Source organism: Tachypleus tridentatus, chromosome 6 (assembly GCF_004210375.1).
Source record: "Tachypleus tridentatus isolate NWPU-2018 chromosome 6, ASM421037v1, whole genome shotgun sequence".
Taxonomy (NCBI): Eukaryota; Metazoa; Arthropoda; class Merostomata; order Xiphosura; family Limulidae; genus Tachypleus; species Tachypleus tridentatus.
In genome coordinates, this window is record NC_134830.1 from 35,999,751 (window position 1) to 36,019,974 (window position 20,224).

A 20,224-nucleotide genomic window follows, 5' to 3' on the forward strand; every position below is an offset into this window, starting at 1 on the left:
TCGATTTAGTGCAATAGTCAGTTATTAAAGCAGCTGATGTATACATCACAAGAGGCAAAAAACATATAATTTGGAAAACTTGCTATTTATATTCTCAGACTTTGGAAAGTTTTCAAATAATATTCATTTGGCGGTTGAATGTATAATATGTATTCATAAAAAAATAGAAACTCTTCAACTTAGTGTCGACTAAACCGATTTTCAACCTGTATTTGTTTTGAGGTTGAATGCAAGAAGACAAATACGTAAACTGTGATAGATTTCTTTTCTGAGGTACTTTAGTTCGGTATTTTGGTAATAGACCATTTTTTTAGCCTTGTATTGTCCGTTCACGTTAGGAATATATAGGTCTAATTTTTCTAACAGTTCCTTTGACAACATACTGTGTAATATTTTTGTCAGCCTCATCAATTCTATATAATGCCTATTATAATGAACATGTCATGTGTTGAAAGAATATTGGTAAGAAGACCCATTTCGAAACGCCCATGTTATTTAGTAAAATCGAGTTGCTGAAAAGAGAGTAGAAAAAGAGAAATATGAGCTAATATATTTTTATAATATATTTTTATAATAATGGGACTAGAGAAAGTTTCAAATTGAATGAGGTTCTTTGATAAAAAAAATCAAAATCCTCTACAACTTGGGAATTTATAAAGATAAAAATAAATGCTCCGCGTCCTGCTATTCGTCTGTAATGTCCTTATTCTAGCGGAGAAAATGTCAATCACATTAAATATGAGATTTGCTAACGTTAATTATTTCTTACCTTTAGTTAAAACTATTACACAGATAATTTCTTTGAAATTCTTTTTGTTTATGCGACTGTTAAGAAGAGTTAGCGTTCTGAAACTCGTAGTTACTTAAATTTGTAAACATATTTTCAGATTCTGAAACAAGAAGTTTAATTTGCTATAATACTTTAGACGTACAGAAACAGAGTTTTCATGTTATTAAACGATTGGTTTGGTTTGTTTTGAATTTCGCTGAAATCTACACGAAGGCTATCTGCGCTAATCGTCCAGATTTATCAGTGTAAGACTATAGGGAAGGCAGCTAGTCATCACCACCCATCTCCAACTCTTCGGATACTCTTTTACCAGCGAATAGTGGGTTTGACTGTAACATTATAACGCCCCCATGGCTGAAAGGGTGAGCACGTTTGGTGTGACGGAAATTCGAACCAGCAATTCTCAGATTACGAGTCTCGTATCCTAACCAACTGGTCATGCCGGGCCCTGACATTATTGACGACAAACGAAAAATGGTTGATATTCTTGTGTAATTGATGGTGGTGAGACAGCAAGCAATGAGATAAAATGTGCAAGACGATAGGTGATAAATTTTATGACGTGAGTTAGATTTTACTTATTCTTTTTTACTAATGAAGTGCAAAAATTATTTTCATATATATATTGTATTAAAAGGAGATTTCAGTCCACTAAATATAACTGGCTTGCTCCAAGTTTGTTGAGACCATGAAATTTGTTTTAAGTTTGGGTGTATTTTGTCTGATAGCAAAGCCACACCGGCTGTCAGCTGTGTTCACTGAGGGGAACCGAGCTCCCTGATTTTTGCGTTGTTAATCCGAAGACTTACCGCTCTACCAGCGGGGACTTTATTTTAAGATAAAACATTGTGGCATATAGAATAAATTTGACTTACCCTTCCCTTCAAGAGCTCAGCGGTAAGCCTGAAAGCTTATATTACTAAAAACCAGGTTTGACATCGTGATGGGTTCAGCAGAGATATCCCATTGTGTAGCTTTGTGCTAAACAATAAACAAAATAGAACAACAAAACAATTCACTGCTTTTCACAGAAAGTTATATTTTTTACTGCTGCGTTTGTAGTTAGTCATTACACTTTTTCACCGCCAGGTTTATTTCTCGATGTAGAATAAAAACAACGACAAAAGGATCCACGTTTTACTATTTTATTATTTATCCGATATTTAAAAATAGTAAACTTTGGGAAGATTGAAAAAAAGTTTCGTTTTTCTTGATGCTACGATATTTTAAGCTCTCAACGCAGTTTTCTGATATAAACATATATGAACCCATGGCAGTGAAATAGGAAGGTGTATCGACAAATAAATGCATTTTGTTTGTTTGTTCTTGAATTTCGCACAAAGCTACTCGAGAGCTATCTATGCTAGCCGTCCCTAATTTTGCAGTGTAAGACTAGAGAAAAGGCAGCTAGTCATCACCACCCACCGCCAACTCTTGGGCTACTCTTTTACCAACGAACAGTGGGATTGACCGTCACATTATAACGCCTCCACAGCTGAAAGGGCGAGTATGTTTGGTGCGACGGGGAGTCGAACGCCTTAACCCCCTGGCCATGCCGGGCCGAAATAAATAAATGTTTGTATTAATTATAGATATGTCCTCCGCTGATACAGCGGTAAGTATTTGGATTTATAACGTTAAAATAAGAGGTTCGATTCCTCTCGATGGACTCACAAGATAGCCCGATGTGGCTTTGCTATAAGAAAACACACATATAATTATAGATATACGAGAAGACTTTGACGTAACTAAACGTATAACTATTTCTCTTCCGTACGAACATTTCTTTATTAACCTTAAATTTTCCATAGCCAGTTTGTGTGCTGCGATTTTTCAAGTTAAACATTCTTAAACCGTCAATAAACAACACTGAAATAGGTGTAAACAGCTCATGTATGGCTATTCCAAATATGGTTTGATTCTTCGTATTAGGCCAAGTGGCCAACCAACTTTTCTAGTAGGATATAGAATCAAAATATGAGAATAAAAGTTATATTTTAACACATTAACTGTGCCATAAAATTAGTCAGATGGAAAACTAATGACGTGTTCAGGGAAGTGACCCTTGAAACTATCGAACTTTTCCAAACTTACTTAAGTTTCAGTTATATAAATAAAGGAAACTTTAATATGTCTTTGTGAACACAAACATCTTGGGACTTGTCTCTACAATCAAGTCTTAAAGTGATTTCAAATAAAAAAACACATCTGACTGAACCATGATAGAAGTGAACTAAACGTTTTAGAAACTACGGAGGTATTGGAGGGGGGCGTAACATATATTGTCCGGAAAAGGTTTTTGAATTAATTTGTTTGTTTGGTTTGTTTTGTAATTTCGCACAAAGCTACTCGAGGGCTATCTGTGCTAGCCGTCCCTAATGTAGCAGTGTAAGACTAGAGGGAAGGCAGCTAGTCATCATCACCCATTGCCAACTCTTGGGCTACTCTTTTACCAACGAATAGTGGGATTGACCGTCACATTATAACGTCCCCACGGCTAGGAGGGCGAGCATGTTTGGCGCGACGGGGATGCGAACCCGCGGCCCTCAGATTACAAGTTGCACGCCTTAACGCGCTTGGCCATGCCGGGCCATTTTGAATTAGATTGGCCTTTTTATGCAGTGACAGATAGGATATGACAAAAATTAAAAAGTGGTACTTCTATTTAGATCTTCCTTACTTCTATTTAGATCTTCCTTACTTCTATTTAGATCTTCCTTTGCTACTATTAAGTAATGAATTTGGTAAGTGATTTACTTCATAACAGGTAGAAAAACAACATAAGGTAAGTGTTGACGAAACACGTAGTTTTGTTGTCTTTCCTGCGTGTATTAGCATCGTAGTTAATATTAGCTAATCCCTGGTGGTTGAAGTTAACTGTGCTTTTTTTTTTTTTTCAACCCTTATAGCTCCAGCCGAGCAAAGATCAGAGTACCGTTAACAGCAAGTTGAAATCTCAGGTAATAGTACGCACACAACTTTGATCCTACAACTTATTGACTTTACTTTATAATGGTATTTTCGAGACGAGTAAGTCTCAAGAATAAATTTGTGATATTCTGTAATTGACTCAATATCTTTAAGGATGTTACTCCATATAGCCTAAGCCGTACATGTTGTCAATACATTAGTATTATTAAAAAAAACAAAACATTTTGATGAAACAAACTATTGAAAAATACTTTATATCACAAAAAAGAAAGTATAGCAGAGTCCTTTTCCCGAATGGACTTTGACATTAAAGGTTTGTTTTTCTTTTCTAGGAAAACTAATAACTATATACCTACACTGAGATAGCAGCTTTGCTTTCCACAGTGATTTGAAGGGCGGGCAGTTGACGAGTTAATAAAAACCTTTATCGAAACTATTTTTTGAAGAGAACATTGCCGATCATGGAACTAACTTCAACTGATATATAAAAATCGAGCATTAGTAAAATAATATTGTTTCCAGTTATATTGTTCTTAGAACGAATTTCCTGTAAACATTCAATTAAAATGTTGAAAAATGTGATCCTGGTTTAACTAAAGACGTTGGAACACAGTGAAGACAGCGGAACGCCAGTACAGCGGGATGTCTATGGATTTACAACGCTAAAATTAGGGGTTTGATTCCCCTTCGGTGGGCTCAGCAAATGGCCCGATGTGGCTTTGCTGTAAGAAAACACACAAGAAGATATAATTATTTTCTTTCGGGATAATGTAAGTTTCTTGTCTACGTACTGTTATTGGTGGAAAGACATTTAGCTTGAAGGACTTAATTTGCAATATATTTACAAGTTTTGTATTCTGTTACTAAGACCTCTGAAGGACTTAATGTGCATTGTATTCGCAAGTTGTTTTTTATATCCTGTCACTAGGGTCCAGGGTTCGTGCCTCTTCTCTATTTACTTAGCTGAGTACTATCGCAGCTTTAAGGTGAATATTTCAGACATACTTATTTTCATGACAATAGTAGTTTAATGTGTGAAAAACACATGAGAATTTTATTTTGTTGTGTATCGAAACTAGCCTTCATTTGAACAGTCAAACTTCTGAAGAAAGATATTTTGCTTATATAGGCCACTCAAAGTTAAAAAATATTACTGGGATCAACCTGTAAAAGAACAACAAAACAAGTTATTAGAATATAAAACTGGATTTAACAGTAATATACTAATTCATGAAAACCTTACAGCTTTTGTGTACATTTTCTAAAACATGAAATAACTTTAATTTACAAACTTTTTGTTTGGCCAGCTGTATGTCATGGTATCCTAAAAGTAGATGCAGATGTCAGGCACGTGACTGACAGAAAGACAACACCCAGTGGAAAATTTAAGTCATAAGTTACATTAAACACAGAAAATTTTATAACTGGTTGAAATGGAAAATCTAAAAATAGTCTCTGGCTCTAACGATAAAGCTACTCTTATTGAGAAAACGGTTTCATCAAAGTTTCCAGCTTGTGATAAGTGCAGAAAGAGTATATTTGCAGTCGAAAACTGAAAAACAAACAAACTAGATTATTCATCTAATGATTGACTAACGCTCTTCAGAACAGTTCTGGAAGACTGAATGACAATCAAAATGCATTTACTTGTCTTTAAACTTACTTCTCTAAGCCCCCCCCCCAGTAAATATGGACAAGTTTGCTTCAATCAGTTGTCAGCAAATCTTTAGTATTTATAAATAGATGTTCAGTTTGATTATCTTAGTTTGACAACTTGTTCTTTTGACTTCATAACAAGCGTTGTTAGGAGAACAATCGTTATAAGGATTGTCTTTTATATATTGCCTTATACTGACATACGTTTGTTTTTTTCGTCTCAAGACAACATGCAAAATGTCTCTTCTTGACAAATACTTTTCTTGGTTGACGCGAAGAGTCTGACAGCTTTACTTAGCACTTGTGGCGTTAATGCAAAGCGTCTACGCTCTAATGCGAACTTTTCGTATTACAGAGTTTCTGTGTTTTCTTTCTTTTCTGAGTTGATTATTTTACCTAACGAATAAAGTACGAGTTGTCTAACTAATTCTGTCATCTCCAAATAACAATGAAAACACAGGAAATGTCGTTGTCTTCAGAATATGAGAGTGCAGCGTTTACCAAAAACAGTTACGTGTGGATGGTGCACAGAAACTGACATTTCGTTAAAGTATAATTCGACTTTAGACAACGTGGATGAATTAAGAATTCATTTCATGCGACTTCTAGATTAAACTCTAACAGAAATTTTCTCACATTTATGAAGTCAGGAAGGATTTTAATGACCTTAGGTAACTAAGATATAGGCTTTTTTATTTTTCAAAATTTCCTAACGCTTTTATATCAACCATAATATTACTATAACTAAGGTACAGTTTCAATAAAGCTTTTCTATATACTTTACCGATTTTTAGTACAACTGAGTAGTGGTAAAACATAGTCGATTATTACAATACATAGGTTTTTAAAGGCACTGGGATAACAATATTTAGATCCTTTTCAAAGCCCAGACCTACCAAAGTTTCGTAAGAATAAAAGAAATTACAACATGAACAAAATGAAACGGTGTTTCTGACTGCTTCTTGTGTGAAGGTCTTAGTGATTGTTTGCTAGGAAGGTCGAAACGTTGTTCTCTCTTTATCAATAAAAGTCTTAATACCCATACCAGCCGTTCTGAGATACATTTATATTTCAACTGGGTTTCTCGTCATCAAGAATTTGCTGGCCATGTTTACCAGTGGGAGTTTCACGTGCTGCAGTTGTCTATCAGGCGGGAACCCTGGGCTATAATAGTACTTTTTATATATTACAAGTGGGCTTAAACAATCTGAGACAGAGTGTCATTAAACTGGCTCTTGTACATATAAATATTAACTTATATGTCTCACAAGTAGGCCCCTTATTCACAAGTTTGGGAAGGCATGATAAATACGGGTTCTATTAAAAATAAGGTACTTAATAACTATTTCTTCCATCTTCTCACACCCAGTTAACCAATTAGTATTTGTAGTTTGATAACAGAACAAAAACCGAAGAATTAGAAATCCATATTTGACCCACCAACTATGCACCAGAAGATCCCCTGTTGTTGAGGGAGAAAAGTGACAGAAATAGCCTAGTAACTACCAAAAACGGTCTTAGGTTGCTAAGAACAAGTTACAGAGGGTGTCTGTGTGAAACAGATAGTCTACGTGTGCCTGTATACCACTACTGCCTATTCAGTAGACAATATAAACCGTCCAGTGGCGTAGCTAGGGGGGGCAAGGGGGTACATCTGTCCCCAGGCGTAGCGTCAGAGGGGCGCCAAATTGATGTTACATAATTAGGAATTATGGCTTACATTTTGTCACGAGGGGGCGCGAAAACTGGCTTTTTCCCTGGGCGCTGAAAACCCTAGCTACGCCACTGAAACCGTCATCATAATGCATAGCGAGTTTCACATTAATGCAATCAACGAGAGCTTAACGGCGTGTCCTTATACGCATTACCTTATCGATAAGCTATGCACAATTTGATCGCTTTTACTTCAGTAGGCATCTTATATCTTACATTTGGAATTTTATCCTTTCGAAAATGTTCCCAACGACTTACCCAATCCTAAGTTAAAATAATTAGATTAGTTGAACTGTAAACTGCTTTAAAACGATGCCGTTTTGTTATCTGTACAAATTGTTCTGGATTTAAACCAATGTTTAAGGTCAAAGTGTCTCTCACCTTTTTAAAAATAGAATATTATGTGCAAATGGAAATCGCATTGCTAAACGACATATACTACGTAAGCGTACTAAATAATGCTTCTATGATGTATATTTCTGTTACCTTTGTGAAAATCCGATCAAATTTGTAAACATCTTTATTCAGTTAGTTTATGTCATTGTGAAACAAAATATTTGTGTTCGAGGTAATACAAGAAATGTATAACTTAAACTTTGTAGGACATCGCTTAAGATGTGATACAGGTTACGGTGTAAGTTGAAACCAAAAACCTTTGTACTCTAATCGTAGGTATACACATGGTACTTTAAAATATTGTTTTAACAATGTAGTGTTTTTAGCTATAGTCTACATAATAGCCAGCACTTGCCTTTGCATTATTTGTGTTGTTTTACAAAGTTTTGCACTGTAAATAGCTCAATCTTTTGAACTTTTGTTTGTCTTTTCTGAAAATTTAGTTTAATATATTAGTCACTAGTCTGAGTACTAAGATAGTGTAATCAAACCACAAGTTATTTAAGACTACCATTAACAATTTACAGAGGTTGCTTTGATATGAATAGGCCAAATGAGATGTGAATCTGAATGTACGTAGGCGATGTTAATAAAGCAGATATAATCGCAACCATTTACAAAAATTACGGAATAGTAACCTCAGACTTTTCTTTGTCTGTGACTTAAGTTTCTACTCTCTGTCTCTGTTAAAAAGAATAAGATAAAAAGTCAGTTTGAAAAGAACATAACAATAGAAATAAGTGAAAAGAATTCCGTCGACATTTGTTATATGTGTTACGTCTTTTTCACTAATGCCTAGTTGAGAAAAGAAAAATATTATTCCGTTAATGAGACAGAAGAACGAAGAGCAAAATCACTATATATTGTGCTTATTGAATTGAATTCTCGCCCATAGTAACATGATGACCGTAATATCTTATAACAACATGCAGGTTTTTGTCTGTCCTGAAAATGCGCGAACACCCTATTACAGGAATGTGCACGAACGCACATTTCATTTAAGCAGGTATAAACAAAAAGCGGATGAAAATATATTTTAACACTCCTACGAAAAGACATTTCTAGTCCTGATTTCTCCAAACCCGTTCCCCTGGCTGTGGTTTCGCTAGATAGTAGATAGGAACAGTGGGAATCTCGTTAATCCATTCATTAATGGATTTAAATGGCAATTTCATTTAAATACAAAATTATTAGCCTAATATTAATAACCTTTCAAGTTGATCTGGGGCCTATTAGGCACCACTTTTCGTAGGAGTGTTAATAAACATTTTGTAAAGCAACATATTCAAAACTCATCAACGTTTTTAAAACGTTGTAACGTTATGCCTCAGAATAACATTACAAGTTTACAATATACATTGATAGTATTAAATAAAAGCAATATAATAAATAAAAAAATAATGTATGTTAGAGTGTAAATTTATCTCCTTATCAAACGTAATCCGTGTTTAACAAAGACTTAACTAAAGATTAGGCCCAAGAGAAATGGGCTTGAAGATATCGATGCATGCAATTAAAATTATATTAATTGCTTTAGAAATCCTGTATTTAAAGAAGAACTGTTGCAATAAAGATACTACTTTGACCACAAATGTTTTGCGGATCTCTACTAGTGTATATGAATACAGAGACATAGGTATATAGATATTTATAAATATGTAATGTATATTATTATTAGCCAATGATGTTGTGATCTTAGATTTCAAAACGGAATAACTACTTACATTTTTCTAATAGAATATGTTTAAGTTTGAAAGGATACACAAGTCTTAATAAAGTGAAATGTAGGTCTATAATGTTAAGCAAGATATTTTACTGCCGGAATGAATAACTTTGCCCAATATTTTGAGGAAGACGTGATATCACAGTTGTTGGTTCCTACACAACACACAATAAATGAATTTTGTTTTGTACTATCAGAGTTTATAAGAAATTATTTGGAGATATAAAAATTCTGGAATAAGCGGCTCGTTGTCCCAAATATAATTTAAATATTTTTTTACAGGAGTTCAATGTAACTGCTGCAAAACAGAGGCCAACTAGAGTAAAAATTGTAGAAAGATCTTTTGATAATCTTATAAATAATATAAAGAATCAGCTTACAAAAGAAGGTCAGGTAGAAAGGACGTTTCGAAGGCGTTTTATAAGCTTACATAGCTATGCCACGAGGGGACGTTTTAGTAGTATCATTGTCAACCAAACAGTTACTACCTATTTCATTTTGTGTTTGTTCGGGTGCCATGCAGTCGCGGTTTAAAGATAGCTCACTAAATAATGAATATTCAACAAGTTAGGCATCAGTATGAATTAGGTAGGCCTAATATACGTATTTTTTGCAACCTCTTATAAAAACCTGAATGTTGGTATTTTGGATTCAGACTTTGAGATTGGATATACAGTTATATATTGTCTTTTAGCTGGCGGAAATTGTGAGAACTTGGGTAGCTGACTTTCTTTGTTGTCTTAGTTTGTTTATTTATTTTTTAATATTACGAACATTAAATTACGAAAACGTCTCAACCCAGTTTCGATTTTCTCTGGAAATAAAAGCTACTTTGCCTAACGATGGTTAAGTAACAACTGCGAACTAGTTGTTCTATAGATAGTTTTATACTTCGATCAATACTAATGAGTTCTAATTCACTAAAAGACACTAACACTCCTCTTTATTTCCTATTAAGATTCTTATCTCAATATTTTGCCTTTATAAAAAAAAAACGATGTACATTTCTTTAAGAATTAGTTTAATTCATGTTATCAAGTGACAATAATATTTTTTCGTGAATTGTAGAAGTTTACCGCTGGGTGAAAATTAGGTTTGTTTTGATCATTTTACACAAGAGAAAATATAAAATTTCGCGCAAAAATACACGAGTACAATCTGCACTAATTTAGCAGTGTAAGACCAGAAGGAAGGCAGCTAGCCATCACCACCCACCGTCAACTCTTGGGCTATTCTTTTATCAACAAATAATGGCATTAACCGTATTTTATAACACCCCACGGTTGAAGGATATTCGTGCTTTTCTATAGGCTAACGTTACATAAGCGTTAAATAAAAATATATGCGGTGCAAACTCTATTCTTTTTTTAGTGTCAACTTTTAAAAATATATTGGTTATAGTGTTTAATGCGCGCGCGCACACACGAACACACACATATATAGAATGTGTATTCTTATTAGTATTACGTTTTATTATGGGAATTATTTTGCATTGGTAATTTCACATTGGACTGATTTAACGTGAAATTTAACTGAGATTACGGAAGAAAATATTACTATTACTACCTACGTGATGAGTCATTTCATTTTAATCGAGCCCGGCATGTCCAAGCGTGTTAAGGCGTGCGACTCGTAATCTGAGGGTCGCGGGTTCGCATCCCAGTCGCGCCAAACATGCTCGCCCTTTCAGTCGTGGGGGCGTTATAATGTTACGGTCAATTCCACTATTTCGTTGGTAAAAGAGTAGCCCAAGAGTTGGCGGTGGGTGGTGATGACTAGCTGCCTTCCCTCTAGTCTTACACTGCTACATTAGGGACGGCTAGCACAGATAGCCCTCGAGTAGCTTTGTGCGAAATTCAAAAACAAACAAACAAACAAACAATCATTTTAATCATTGTAAAATTTGGCTTTACAACATTGTACACTGCTAGTAAGACCAGTTAAAATCTATATTTATCGGTGGGTAAATATTTCGTTTACCTCCCCAATGGCGCAGTGGTATATCGGTGGACTTACACTACTAAACAACGCAGTTTCAATACCCGTGGGGGCAGAGTACATATAGCTTTTTGTTTATCCTTCTGCTTAATAACAAACAACATAATTTTCACTTTTAATCTACGGAATTAACATGTTTGATAAGAAGTTAATGCTAATTTTTATGTGTCTACTGAGGTTTCTAGAGATTTCAGTTACAAACAATGACTTTTGCAAATTGTATTGGAGTGGGGTTAATTAGTCAATTTAAGATATAAACAATGACTTTTGCAAATTCTTTTGGGAGGTATTAGTTAATTTAACATATAAACAGTACAGAACTATCAAAAACTCACTTCATCTACATAACTTCACATGTGTTTCTTATAATCCTAGGACTCTTTTAATTTGCCTAACTATATTTTTCTTAATTTTAGGACTCGTTTTAGTTACACAACTACATAACTGTTTTTAATAATCCTAATTGTCCTTCATCTGTGCAACTGCATATGTGTTTCTCATAACTTTGGGTTTTCATTTGTGTAACTGTAAACGTGTTTTGTTTAAATTACTTTAAATATTTTTGTATATTTAAGTAATAATAAATTTTGTTATATTGGGTTGAGGAATAATTCGTGAGCGTTTTTTCAAGTTACAAAAATATATTCATAAATGAAACGCTTTCGCAAAATATTTCATGCCATTTGGTAGATAATTTTTTGCTCTAATAGATGGTGTGTTTGATTTTCATATGTCTTTAATTTTTGCTTTCATTTTCAGCTAATTAAATGGAATGTCAAGTGGACAAAATCGAGCATTTTCGACACCATCTGCTTTTCGCATTTAATTTCTTGCAATTTCGTTTAAAACAATGCATACTATATACCTAGGTATTACATGAAATAAAGTATCATAATAAATGTTTTGGGTGTAATGTGTTCATGCATTGAAGTATTGTATAGTCTTGCATGTAATGCTTGAATAAAATTATTTAAAAACGCTCACGAATTATTCCTCAACCTAATAAGTATGTGATCTTATCCAAAGATAGTGAAGCTAGTTTTTTATTTAAGGGATGCGAAATGTTCATATCCACTTTAATATCCATTTTTGGTAACAGATAAATGCTTAGAGTCTTGTCACAGATGATAAGGTAGGTGTATTATCTTAACCATATACTCTAAAGTGGTTTATAACGGAAGTTATGCAAAGAGCTAATGAAACTCCTGGATCGATAGGCCCATTACCTTCTATCTGAAATCCCGAAAATAGGGTCGTTAACTCATAACATAGTTAGTTGAAGAGCTTTAAGTAGTGGTTCTAATTAATGTCCACACGCAAAGAGACTGAGTAAGTGTGCAATACATGTGTGTGTGTGTATACACTTAGTTCAGAGGGTAGCGCACTGATGGCGCTATAGGTAACATAGTGAGTTTTATTATTATCTGATAAATGATGAGTGTCATTGTCATCTGATAACATGGTGAGTATCTTTTATTATTTAATAACATGGTGAGTGCCATTGTTATTTGATAGCATGGTTAATGTCTTTTTTATCTGATAATATGATAAATAATGCCTGCTATATGATAAATGGGAAGTGTCTTTATTACCTGGTGACACTATGAGTGTCTGTTATCTGATAATGTGGTAACTGTCTTCGTTATCTGACAACTTGATGAATGCTGTTATTTAATAACATGGTGAGTGTCTTTGTTATTTGAAAACATGGCGAGTGCCTTTGTTACCTGATAAGTTCTGTTTTAAATAGTTTTGCTATTCATCAGGAATAATACAATGACTTTATTATTTTGATTTGTTGACGTCCAAACAAAGAACAAACAAACAATTATGGTTAAATTAACCTTCTACTCAACCCAGATTCTGTTAAATTGGTTCAAGTACAGTTTTGGTTTTGGAATTTCGCGCAGTTACACGAGGACTATCTGCGCTAGCCATCCCCAATTTACCAGTGTAAGACTAGAGGAAGGCAGCTAGTCATCGTCACCCACCGCCAACTCTTGGGCTACTCTTTTACCAATGAATAGTAGGATTGACCGTAACATTGTAACGCCCTCAAGGCTGAGAGGTCGAGAATATTTGGTTTGACGGGGATTCGAACCCATAAATATTATGTGTCGGAAAAGGCTGTTACCCATTTTTCTCAAAACGTATCAAATTTTGGTGGTTTTACATTACATATGTCATGCCAAACAGTGTTCAATTGTACTTATGAAACGTTATATGGGTTCTCATTATAAGCGTACTTGCTGATTTACATATTCATAATCGTTTTAATATAACGTACTTAACTCTCTCTTTCTATGTATATATATATATGTGTGTGTGTGGGTGGGTGGGTGTGCGTTTATAAACTATTAATAGTAGATATTTTATTCTTGTCGAACACGTACGTAAAATAATTCTCAAATCCACTTCGATTTTCTAATGCGACATTTAACATTCTAAGCATATAAGAGTTTGGCCGGACATGGTCAGTTAGTTAGCCCACCTGATCTGTGAATATGAGGAGTCTTTTCTCAGGACCTCATGCCACAATAAAAATAATAATAAAACGCTCCTCGCGCTATGGGGCTATAAGTGATTTAAAACAGAAATGGTCAAATCCAACTATTCGGTCACAGTAAATATACGTAGAATTATTAAATTCAGAGGGTTACAATATGCCCCCAAGTGGCACAGCGGTATGTCTGAGGACTAGCACTGCTAGAAATCGGGTTGTAATATCCATGGTTGGAAAAGCACAGATAGTCCATTGTGTAATTTTGTGCTTAATTCCAAACAATCAATCAATCGTTACAATATAGCTTAAACTGCGCTAAGTAGTTTGAACGTGAGTTTTATTTATTCGCTTTTGACATTTTAAATGGTTCTTTGTTTCGCGCTACAGTGGGCGACATTATGTAGAAAGTAGTTAAGCGATTTCAGCACCGACAGCATCATTAAAACCAGATCACATTCAGATGGTTTGTCCTATTCCTTTCAATGATTAATTACTATTTTCATTCTATTGTTACTTCTGTAATTAGCTTGACTATGTGTTTATGGTGTAGTTCCTAAGCTATTTTGTTATTACTTCCGCAATTATCTTAAGTGCACCTTCAGTGTTCAGGTTCTGTTTTAACGTACAAAGCTGTAGATTAAATTGCTTAACGTCTACATTTCTTACCCCCGTTCTTTAACATTAGAAACAGTTGGAAACATCTGTATAGGTAAATGATAAACTTGAGTTAATCGAATTGCATATATCTAATAACACTCATTACCAAAACCCAGTGTTATAGAAAAAATCGCGTTACGCAATAAAATCTATGTTGTGAATATAATACTGCTTTCACTAACCAAATAAACTTCCGAGAAGCAACAGTATGAAAGTTGGTCGACCAGGAACCGAAGAAAAAGGAAATAAAATATGAGCGCTAGATGTTGGACATATCCGTTTTAGCTACTTCTTTGGTGTTCATTTTTATCCCTAAGCTGCGAGATATGTCCATTAATGGAAGATGGTGTCATCAATTTCCCGTTCATCATGGCTTGGTAATCAATCTCAGTAAGACAAGAAAATGACAAAATCCCAAACGAACCACAAGATATCCTTTTTTAAAAAAAAAACAACACCTAAGGCTAGTACGTCTGTTTAACCAACTCATGATATTCGTTACTATGGTAATATCATCTTCAGAACTATATAGAGTTTGTTATTCCCTTTCTTCATCACACGGACGATTAATTATTTTCGGTGGCTAAATTCTCACCAAGCACAGACTTCTAAATAATTATTTTCGGTGGCTAAATGCTCATTAAGCACAGATTTAAAAAAAAATGTTTTGGGTGACAACTTATTTTCTATTTGGTGACAACTTTATGACACAGGCTTGTGATTTTAAACTTCATAAAAGTTGTTTCGGTTTTAATAATAGAAGATAATTCAACTTCGCAGATTTCGAAAAATAATTACTAATTTTTTTCTATCATGGAAGAATTTTTTTTACAAATCTGGAAGAAAAATAAAACTCTCACTTGGATCAAATTATTATTTCGTTCACACCAATGAACATTTTTTTATTATTATTGTGTTTGTTAACAAAAATAGAAACAAACTGAATAAAAGGGAAGAACATTGAAGTCAAACGAATATGCTTCCTTATTGGTCGTTTTGTTTGTTTTTTGAAATCCACGGGTTTTAGTCTCAAAACTCTGCGTTGTTATCTTTATTTTACGTATTGCGTTATAACGTTTAGTGGAAGTCTGTTCGTGATGGAGGAAAATGGATATCGTTTTTGGATTCAGCGTATAGGAATTACTGTAGAACATTTAAAAAATTTGAGATAATAAAACCATCGCAATCCCATGTAATTGTTTTTGGTGGCTATACATTCGTTAAACATAAACATCTTGGCTACACATTCGTTAAACATAAATATCTGAATAATTATTTTAAATAAAATCATGTTCTGTAACGTCATTATTATCATGTTAATGTTATTGGTTGTGTGTGTTTTCTTATAGTAAAGCCACATCGGGCTATCTGCTGAGCCCTCCGAGCGTAATCGAACCCCTGATTTTAGCGTTGTAAATCCATAGAATTACTGCTGTGCTAGTGTGTGTGGGGTAACATTATTGGAGATAATCATTATTATCCCTCGTAACACATTACGTTATGAGCATATTCAAATACAAGTTGGTTATAATTTATTAATTATGTAAACAATATAATTAAAACACTTTATTTTACAATTTCTGATCGGGCGTGGCCGGGTGGTTAAGGCACTCGACTCGTAATCCGAGGGTTGTGGGTTCGAATCCCCGTCACTCTAAGCATGCTCGCCTTTTCAGCCTTGGGGGCGTAACAATGGGACGGTAAATCCCGCTATTCGTTGGTAAAAGAGTAGCCCAAGAGTTGGCGGTGATGACTAGCTGCCTTCCCTCTAGTTTTACACTGCTAAATTAGGGACGGCTAGCGCAGATACCTCTCGTGTAGCTTTGCGCGAATTTCAAAAACAAACCAAATTTACAGTTTCTAACGAAGTCATTTTCGTTTAGCAGTTTAAGACTAAAAGGAAAGCAGTTAGTCATCACCACCCACCGTCAACTCTTGTGCTACTCTTTTACCAACGAATAGTGGGATTGATCATAACATTAAACACCTCTACAGCTGAAAGGGCGAGCATGCTAAGTGTGACGGGGATTCGAACCCGCGACCTTCAGACTACGAGTTTAATGCCCTAACCACCTGGCCACACCGGGCCTACAGCCCATGCGTAGTAACATTGTGCGAATAATGTTTGCTGCAGAATTTTCCCATGAAGCCACTCAAACGCTATCAGAGTTTGCAGTTTCTAATTTTGAAATGATAGAGTAACCCACCACTCTTGTCGGTGGAATTTGACCGTCACTCCTATAAATAAACCGTGGCTTCGAATCGCACAGCGTTATTTTGCGTCAACTCGGTGCGAACCACAAACCTTCAGATTCACATTCCATCACGTTTACCACTGGTTCACAACCGAACTATGAAAAGTGTAAAATCTATAGCGTCTAATGGTAGAATGTTTCTTTCTCAACAGCTTTTCTAACGCATGTAAAATTAGTACAATAATATTTTTTTTCTTTACTTAAAGGATGAAGGGTAACGTTAATTTTACTAATGGAGTTTTTAGTATGCATGTATGTATATAGCGTAACATTCAGACAATTTCCAGTATTTTTGTTATTTATTACATAAACAACATCTGAGTTATTAAAACTTTTAGTTCTACACGATAAAAAATCATATGTCATGTTTAACTGATTTAAATAAGGAAACTACTATTATTTCTTTAGTTGTGCATCAAAGCACTTACAACAATAGGATTACTAGTACGGAGAAAACAAAAGTGCTCGTTTATCGGAAAATTCCTAAACCTATTTAACTGTGACTCATGATAAACTTATTGCGTCAATTTATCAACATGAATCATTGTTTGTCAAAAATTCTATTCATCACTTGCTGGAAAGCGTATTTTTAAACAGTTGAATTTTCTTGTACTGATAAAAAATTATTATTCTTTTCGAATACAGTGACAAAAAGTTAAACTTAAATCCTTCATTGTTATATGGGATTATTAACGAACCCTGAAGTTAGCTGAACTTATAGAGTTAACAACTCCATTATGCTTAAGTATAATAGAACTGTGAATGTAATGTCTTGCGCGATCAAAAAAATAAAGATCAAAAAGTGTTTCTATGAGCTACGAACTAAACTGAAGATATTAATTAAATCTTGTATAAATAAGGAATTGTAGACACTGAAACGTGAAATACGATAAGTATTTCTTTCATTTCTTGTCACGCTATTCTAGAAGTAATTTGAGATTATAACGTAGACACGCTTAAAACTCCAAGAAAATAAAACTAAACGGAAAGAGTCTTTGATTTCGAAGAAAAGCAAAAAAAATAATAGAAATATTTTGTTAAGTAGGTGTACTTGGCACAGCCAAGACACCACTCGGAATCGATTCAAAGCTTTTCACTCACAACTCACCTTCTAATATTCTAGTCTAATTTTAGAAATCTATTAAAACAGGCTAAAGTTTCGTCCAATCGCAAAGATTTTAATCAACTGGGGAATCGTCATAATATAACAAGTAATTTGATTCTATTACGCAGCGATATTCGAACCATAATTAGGGACTTAATCATTAATGGCATAAAACAGGAAGAAGGACTCAGCGGGGGCTGGAGGGCGTATCTAGTGCCGTAAATGACCAGTTCACCGGGTATATCTTCAGAAAACAATACATAATATCTTTTTAGCGGATCAGCTGTTACGCCTTTTCTGTGTACCCTAGATTTATATAATAGTGCAAGAGACACCAGATAGAATTTCGAGTTTGAAAATACGATATTTTTCTATTATGTAACTCACGTTGATTTTGTAGTATGTGTGTAGCCATACTGATGGCAGCTTTTATTATTATTATAATTACTGTTCGAGTTAGTTTTATAATTTTTTTTACTTTCACTACTGTTAACGTATCATAACTTGTTTTGCTTCTTAATTGTATCTTACTTTCAAAAACATAAGTGTTACTTGAACATCTATAAGGTACTTAACAAAATCATTAGTTTTATTCGAAAATCTATAAGGTACTTAACAAAAACATTAGTGTTATTGAAAATCTATAAGGTACTTAACAAAAAAACATTAGTGTTACTTGAAAATCTATAAGGTACTTAACAAAACACATTAGTGTTGCTTGAAAATCTATAAGGTACTTAATAAAACACATTAGTGTTGCTTGAAAATCTATAAGGTACTTAACAAAAAAACATTAGTGTTACTTGAAAATCTGTAAGGTACTTAACAAAACACATTAGTGTTGCTTGAAAATCTATAAGGTACTTAACAAAAAACATTAGTGTTGCTTGAAAATCTATAAGGTACTTAATAAAACACATTAGTGTTGCTTGAAAATCTATAAGGTACTTAACAAAAAACATAAGTGTTATTGAAAATCTATAAGGTACTTAACAAAAAAACATTAGTGTTACTTGAAAATCTGTAAGGTACTTAACAAAACACATTAGTGTTGCTTGAAAATCTATAAGGTACTTAACAAAAAACATAAGTTTTATTGAACATCTATAAGGTACTTAACAAAAAAACATTAGTGTTACTTGAAAATCTATAAGGTACTTAACAAAACACATTAGTGTTGCTTGAAAATCTATAAGGTACTTAACAAAAAAACATTAGTGTTACTTGAAAATCTATAAGGTACTTAATAAAACACATTAGTGTTGCTTAAAAATCTATAAGGTACTTAACAAAAAACATAAGTTTTATTGAAAATCTATAAGGTACTTAACAAAAAAACATTAGTGTTACTTGAAAATCTGTAAGGTACTTAACAAAACACATTAGTGTTGCTTGAAAATCTATAAGGTACTTAACAAAAAACATAAGTGTTACTTGAACATCTATAAGGTACTTAACAAAAAAAACATTAGTGTTACTTGAAAATCTATAAGGTGCTTAACAAAAAAACATTAGTGTTACTTGAAAATCTATAAGGTACTTAACAAAAAACATTATCTTGAAATGTCTATGTAATATACGATAAATAAAATTAAAAAGAAAGTTTGATTATGATGTTTCTAATACTTCGTACCGGTTTCATGGTATCGTTACTACTTCAATCGGGTTTCACTGTCATTCGGTTCTATGTGTTCGTACTGGTTTCGTGGCATCGTTACCACTTTAGTCGGGTTTCACTGTCATTCAGTTCTATGATACATTACAATAATTATAGTGACACTAGGGAAAAACAGCAACCAGGAGATTAGAATTATGTGTTAAATAATCAAAAGATTTTATCCGCTATCACATAGTTGTTGTTTTTTCTAAGAAAAAATGAATTAGGTAGTTTCTTTAAAATATAAAAAATAATCGGCGTTCATCAAATTATCTATCTACATAAATGAATTAACTGAATAAACTTATTAACTCTATTCTGAAAGTTATAGACATGATAGCTTTCACGGTGTTTATCTCTTTTAAGAAAAAAAAAAGTTTTTATTTGCCATTAAGTACAAGGGTTTACAATGGATTAACGGAGCTCCGTCTACTAAAGGTATCAAAACCCAATTTCTAGCGTTGTAAGTCCAAAGATGTACCGCTGTGCTAGTGGGGACTTGATGAGTAAATCAGTCACATTTTAAAATGTTAAACACATACTGGTTTATCTGTGTTCTGCCCACCACGAGCATCGAAACCTGCTATTTAATGTTGTAAACATCTATACTTACCACTGAGCTACTGCAGGCAAAATTCTAAAGAACAGTTCGTCTTTGTGGAGAAATGTTATTAATGTTGTAAGATGTTTATTGATGTAAAGAAGTCTAAACTTGTGGTAACATCAATAACTTAATGTAATTCAATTTAATGCGACAGAACGTGACCTAGTAGTCAGCATTCCGCGTCGCGATTTTAGGAAGTCCCAAGATTTCAGCATCAATATGTTACTGAATAAATT

The 20,224-nt window shown here is 33.8% G+C and overlaps 1 long non-coding RNA gene across 1 annotated transcript; it reads left to right on the plus strand.

Annotated features, from left to right (window-relative positions):
• The first annotated feature begins 3,592 nt into the window (after window positions 1-3,592).
• Window positions 3,593-4,303, plus strand: LOC143254518 (uncharacterized). The gene is made up of 2 exons (XR_013030229.1): window positions 3,593-3,750; window positions 4,054-4,303. It is a non-coding gene; the product is annotated as an uncharacterized LOC143254518 (long non-coding RNA).
• Window positions 4,304-20,224: the final 15,921 nt, after the last annotated feature.